The following is a 7,132-nucleotide window of genomic DNA, read 5'->3' as shown; positions in this document are numbered from 1 at the left end:
GAACAACCGCTACTTGAGAATTAAGCAGGGACAATCATATACTATGTTACAGCTAATAAAAACAGATGTACCCCAAAGAAGCGTCCTGGGACCACTCTTATATATTTTGTTCACTAGCGATATGCCTACGCCGCCGAACAGCGCAATCGCCACATTTGCAGATGATACCTGCATCATTACTACTGGTAAAAATGTAGTAGAAAAGTCAAACAGAACGCAATCTTCAATCAACCTTATTGTAGAATGGGCAGAAATGGAATATTACTCTCAACGAGTGGAAGTCTATACATATAAACTTCATTAACAAAACTGATACGTATATCCCCTTATATATTGGGACGCTGGATGCAAAGTTAAAGTGGAAGGAGTATATTCAAAGAAAAGTTGCAGAACTAAAACTAAAATACAACAAAATTAATTGGTTAATCGGCAAGAAATCACCCCTAACAACCTCAAATAAAATTTTAGTCTACAACCAAACGTTAAATCCCATTTGGACATACGGAATTCAGCTATGGGGATGCGCTGCACCGTTATACATTGAAATGGTGCAAAGATTCCAAAATAAAGTCCTGCGAAAAATTGTAAATGCCACGTGGTACATACGGAACTCAGGTCTACATCGTGATCTTCACATCAAAATGGTTCGGGAAGTCATCCGCGAAACAGCATAGAAACATGCCACAAGGTTGCAAAACCACGTAAACGCTGAAGCCCGACAACTAGGAGAGGCTAGAGAAAACATGCGCAGATTGAAAAGAACAACGTTCGATGACCTTCTAAGCAAATAACAAATATTATAATATTTAGTTTTTAATAAAAATTTAGTTTTGAAAAAGTACATTTGTCATTAGTTGCAATTCTAATGAAATGTAAAACCATATCTTGTTACGTTTCAATAAAATAACAAAAAAAAATTGTTTTATAGCATTGGAAAACAGAATGAATTGGAAATAGCAGCAGCAAATCTCAGTTGTAAAGTAAATATGTGAAAAGTATGTGTACATTGAAATTGAACTGCGCAGTCCAATATAATAATAATACTAAATACTTACATATGTATGTATTTTATGCGTTTAAGGCGGTCTGTACTTATATGCATTTACATAAATTATAATACTAATAATATATAAAAGTAAATATATAAAAAATAAAATAAAATAAAAGTTTTAAAACTTTTGTTTGAAATTTTAAAAGTAGGAATAAAATAATAAAATGCAACCCTGCATCAGCCATCGATTGGGGATAATAGAGCAGGACAGGTATACTTTTTTATATGACACTGCTGAATGAGCGCAACAGAGATGTATGATCATATGTATACGTACGCGTGGGGGGAAAAGTGGTTAGAATCTTCACAGGGCCTATGGTAATTTAACTTTTTTCGCTAATTTACTACCCACTGTTTCACTGGTTTTTTAACCGCTCGTGGCTGGCAGGGTTAACACCTGAAACTAAGATATTAGAATATTCCAAATGAAAAGCCGTTATGTTTTCTCGCAAGTCGATATCGTTTGTTAAATGTATATATTCAATCAACTTAAAACATAAAACTAAGGTTTTAGAATATTCCAAATGAAAAGCCGTTGTCCTTTATGCAACCTCCATTAACTTGCAAAAGGGTAATTATCCTTAATATGTGAATTTAGTGTCAACTCGATATCGATATATACGAGTATTACTGCTAAAATTAAGATTGTGCAATTTTTGAAAAATAATAATTAGCCTGAATTTGTGAAATAAGTGTTTTAATGTAATTTGATATCAATTGCTAAATGTATATAGTTTTGGTGTAATGCTGCAGAGTTAAAAATACAATAAGCTCGGCTTCCTTGCTAAGTTCTAAACATCAACTTTGGAGTTAAAAATAAAAGAAACGAGCTTGCTTGCTTAGTTCTATACCTGTCTCTTATACACATCTAGATGTGTATAAGAGACAGGTATATAGTTTTGGTGTAATGCTGCAGAGTTAAAAATACAATAAGCTCGGCTTCCTTGCTAAGTTCTAAACATCAACTTTGGAGTTAAAAATAAAAGAAACGAGCTTGCTTGCTTAGTTCTATACTTCAATATACATATGTCACATATATGTCTTCTGTCTAAAACAACATGATCGAACTGGTTGAAGACTTTTCTATCCGGAGACAGCCAGGTAGCTGGATGTTTTTTCTTGTGCTGGAATCTCCTACTACAGGTACTACTATATTTCGGGCACTGACGAGATCGATCACTCAATCCATTTGGGAATGTTTCTCCGTGGATACTGAAATATAAGTTTCGCTGGTCGTATAAGTTTCGTCACTATTTTAATTATAGTTTTTGAGTCATTCTTTTCCTTAGCCAGAGCCCTGTGCAATCTTGCTGCATCAGGTATAAGAAGACATTTTCACAGAAACTTTTGAAATTTTTCTGCTTTGCAGATCTAATCGCCTTATTGTAGACAGTTAGGTTACTTCTGTACTCCTCCCAGTTTCCAGTACCTTTGGTCCTGTTGAAGAGTTTACTTACCTTTGATCTGAGTACTGAGAGTCTACTTGACCACCAAGAGCAGTTGCGTCTTTTGCATGATCGTCTTTAGGAGGCAGCTGCAGATAAAATAAATATGCTGCAGATGACCTGGTTGAGAGCAGACACTCCGTTCTCCAGTCCCAGGGCCGTTACGCCTCTACCTAGCTTCCCCTCCCCATTAACATTAAGCTCCAACATATCCCCATATGTGGCCCAATTGGTGTTTTTAGGAATACGTTTGGGGGATTTGCGTGATCTATGTACATCCTTAGCCCGAATGTTAAGATCCTTTGATTCGACAGGCTACATTCTCAAACCCAGGATCAGGGGCGTTCTATATCTCCTGGTAAGTAGGCCGCTGCCAGATCGAAATCCTCAAATTTAAATTAAAAAGTCTTACCCTCTTTTTCCCCCAGTATGTAATGAGTGCGACTATAAAATATTTAGTTACTTCGTTCCTTACTTGTACATAACTGTTTTGGCTGTGAACGTGATAGAAGTATTCGAATTAAATAAAAAAAAAAATTAATTAATTAGTTTAAGCTATGAACAGAAGAAATTTCAAAGTGCCAACGTGAAGACTTGGATATTAACCCTGGTGTTCTAATAAATGTTAAGTTCATTTTAATAAATGCACAATTTTTAAACTTTTAGTGTTTATTACAATTTTAAGCCGATAGTGATTTTGCATTAGTTAAATTTAAAAGGTTATTTTCTTTTTTTACATTTATTGCGACCTTTTCGTCTTCGGCCAGAATTTTTAGAAGTTTTGCAGTTTTTTGGTTTTTGTGGTGTAACAGTTTGAGCTGAGCCTTTCGTCATTCTATTTCCGCCAAGTCCACCAATTTTTTTTGAGGGAAGTAAATGCTGACTTACTAATTCTCCTAGTACGCCTTGATGTGCCAACATCGACAGAAAAGTGCATATGAATTCGTCGTAATTGTGGGTTCGTCGACAGTCATCCACCTACAAAATAAGAATAATTTATATATGCATTTCTGTGCTGGAAATTACATATATGTGCCTTCTCCAGTATTTTCATTATTTTATGCTTATCATTATATTATGCTTATTTAATAAAAGAATAATACAGAATGATTGAATTTACCTGTACCTTATTTTTTAATATTAAATGTATCTTTACATATTTGAGATGATAATTTTGCATTGTATGGTATTTGAGATAACAACTGCCGAAATGCATGCTCGGTTTGTCGGGACAAATGTCACAATAAAGTTGTTTGGTGTCTTCTGAGGAGCTTATATCGTTGGAATCATTTCTAACTCCTGTGAGAATGCTATGCAGCTTTACATTTAAGTGAATTTTATTGGATTCGGTGGTTGAAGTGGAGCCTCGGTCGCGTGGCTGGTGGAAATCTCCAGCCAATTGATTAACTAATGTCTTCAAATATGTGTAAGTGACTAAGCGGCCGTTCGCTTCTCTGTTCTTTAGTGGTTTTATATAAAATAAATGAATTTATTAAGCAAATCTCCAAAGCCCTAAGAAACAGTTTACGCCATCATTTCACTGATTTTTTTAGGAAATTGTACGTTGAAGCATACTGATCGGCACGATCGACACCGCCCATGTGTTTGCTGTAATCTATTATTACGTTAGGTTTCTTGACGGTCACTTCTACTCCACCTCGTAAAATTCGTTTTACAGGCGTCATTCCAGCATTATTCCAGTTGGTCAAGCATGTCACAACCCTCTTGTCCTTCGACGCTAAAATTAATGTGTTTGTTTTCCGGTATGCTACTATTGATTTTTTTCTGAATTGTATTATTTTTATTTGTTCTGCTAGATGCTTTCTGTTTGTTAAGATAGTTCCTGCAAGGTGGCATTTTAATTTCAATAATTCTTCGGACACGCATACAGATGCAATGGTATCCTCGTTGCCACCGGAACGTCACGCCTAATCAAGCAGTCTGTTGTCAAACTTCCAAAATAAGTAAGAATACCACAGATATAACCGGTGGTTGAGTCTGTTATAGTATAAACTCGAATTCCGCATTTGGTCAGTTTCTTCGGATTGTAAGTAATGAAGGAGTCCTTTGAACTTGATCGTAGATTCATCCACACAAATTTCTCTTCCCAGTGTAAAATAGTTAAATAATTTTAAAATTATGTAATCGAGGAAACACCTTACTAGCTGAAAGCATGTTCGTAATCCGGCATCTTGTCTATGGATTGTATTTAGATGAAGTATCCAAAAAACCTGATTGAATTTGTCTCTTGTAAACATGTTCGAATATAAAGAAATGTAGCTGACATCTCACTTATGACTAAATTTGCCAATGGCATTGTCCCCATATTTTTGTTATAACACCAACTGTTCAAATATCATTGAACATGCTTACTTATCAGCAAATCCGAAATACTACTAAAAATAAATATCTATTTATATATTGAACAGCCTCATGCATTTACATGCAGTGAGCATCCAATAATAATAAAAATGCATGGGGACATTAGTCATAAATTTACAGATGAGATAACATTAAACATACACACATGTATTGAATTGTATACTTGAAAACAACCCCATATCAAGCAGCATAAACAATATGCTGTAATACGTATATAACATATACACATACACATATATTTAATTATTTAAGATAGTTTTCTAAAATAGTATATAAGTAAATTTTTCAAGAAAAGACTTTTCATTTCCTTCCACCAGTGGTAAGGTTTGACAAAATCTTTATTGAGTTATAACATTTGGATAAAGAGCTCGGCCAGAATTAAAAAGTCCTGTTCAAACTACAGACAAATTAAAACAAATTGTAAGACGGTGTATATTCCCGCATATTAAACCGATCACATAAGCCGTTTTAGCAGATATTAAATGCAGTGATTTAACTGTCATCAAAGAAATTCAGCGGCTGTGAGTCGAGGCACAGCAAGGTCAACTAGGCAAACAAATCAATATACCTCCAACGATTTCTTTGGAGAATACCAGCAGTTACACAAATACGAAAAGTGTTGCCGAAAAAATCATGGGTATAAACAGAAATTAAATTCTTGATCAGTTCAAAGTTGGCAACCACCGTGTAAACACGTGACCTTTTCACGCGTTCTTTTCCTCTTTGCGACCGACTACGATAGTCTAGCCGATTTAGTTACCGCAGCTCCTTAAAGTTGTAGTTGTTAGTTTATTAGTGTAAACATAAAAAAAAAACACAGCGCACAACAACTGTAAACACAGCACGCACACGACTTGCAAACAACTCCAGCAAATAAACCCCATGTAGAAACTACAAACAATAACCCACAAGCAAATAACGGAGCATCCAAGAAAACCTGTCATACTAATTCAATCACACAAACAACTTCAACCAGATCCAAACCTCAGCAGAAAAACAGTACAACAACATCCCCAGTAAGAAAACAAACAGCAACTAACGTCAGCACACCAGAAATAGCGACTACAAGTAGAAATGCAGAAAAAAATTCCAGCCCACCCACCCCTACATACCCCAGCCCAATTACCAGTGATACCGAGATGTCACCTTTCAGCCAATTACACGCAAAATTCCCCAATCTTAACGTCCTCATAACACCAAAAACATATAAAACAACATTACCGTCACATAAGTCAACCAACATAGAAGTTAAGATAGCAAGTGTAGCCCCATCTGCAATTTCCTTGACTGCAGTGAGCGGCTCGATATTTCACCGGATAATGAGAATCATCACCACACAGCRCATGCGCTCTCACAACAACAGGAAATAATTGTTGCCTTGCTCACTAATCCATTTCAACCCGCAATGTGTCAATCGGTATATTCCTAACATGCTTGGTTGGTTGATCGTGAGATTGTTGGAAGGAAAGATCAGAATCTCACAACAACAACGATGCCTTGATCCGATCGAGTATCAATACATCGCGCTCTAACCGCAATGCGGTGCTTAAGAAGTAAGGAAATAATTGTTGCCTCGCTCACTAATCCAATTCAACCCGCAATGCGTCAATCGGTATATTTGTAAAATGCTTGGTTGGTTGATCGTGAGATGGAAAGGAAAGATCAGAATAAATTTGACTTGTGAACAATTAAGTCGTGGATTCTCTACTATTAACTGGCGCCCAACGTGGGGCCCGTCGCTTAGCAATCATCTTAATTCGGCAAGCAGAATTGTCATAAAGGCAGAAGTGGACGGGACTCCAAAAAAATTACAGGACATCAGCATCCGTGACATCGGAGGAACATTCGCAGCATCTATCCCAGGATAAACTTAAGTTWCATCAGAGTAAAATTGTAAGTAAAAAATTAAAATTGATAATGTGTGATTTACAAGCTGTACTTAAAATTAAATTTTGAAAATAAAAAGTTTATATTAATATTGTAAGTTAATATTGAACTGTGTGAACTTGCGTTCGGAAAATTACACGCTCTCGTTTTTATAAGTTAATCGGTTTTCACTAATTTAACTGAATTAACTAGAATACTGGTGATCAGGATAACGTTTTCACATCTGRAACCGCTTTATAATTAAGAAAAAACTAAAGTTCAGTTTCAGGTATCAAATTATTCCCAGGGGTCCGAACACGAAAATACCTTGTTCACTGTGAAGTTATACTAATTAAAACTAAATTGCATTTTTCATGGTGAAAAGTTT

At 35.6% G+C, this 7,132-nt stretch overlaps 1 long non-coding RNA gene across 2 annotated transcripts; it reads right to left on the bottom strand.

Annotated features, from left to right (window-relative positions):
* Positions 1–3,252: 3,252 nt before the first annotated feature.
* On the bottom strand, positions 3,253–4,869 carry LOC108976373. 2 transcript variants are annotated; one of them, XR_001993943.1, is made up of 2 exons: positions 3,617–4,869; positions 3,253–3,474 (listed from the first exon to the last, which is right to left on the bottom strand). It is a non-coding gene; the product is annotated as an uncharacterized LOC108976373 (long non-coding RNA). The 2 variants fall into 2 exon arrangements; XR_001993942.1 differs by having other exon boundaries at positions 3,623–4,861.
* Between the last annotated feature and the right edge of the window lie 2,263 nt (positions 4,870–7,132).

Source organism: Bactrocera latifrons, unplaced genomic scaffold (assembly GCF_001853355.1).
Source record: "Bactrocera latifrons isolate USDA-ARS-PBARC rearing strain unplaced genomic scaffold, ASM185335v1 scaffold_756, whole genome shotgun sequence".
NCBI classification, from domain to species: domain Eukaryota; kingdom Metazoa; phylum Arthropoda; class Insecta; order Diptera; family Tephritidae; genus Bactrocera; species Bactrocera latifrons.
The sequence above is the reverse complement of the archived record's forward strand: the minus strand, read 5'-3'. Positions and strand labels throughout refer to the sequence as shown.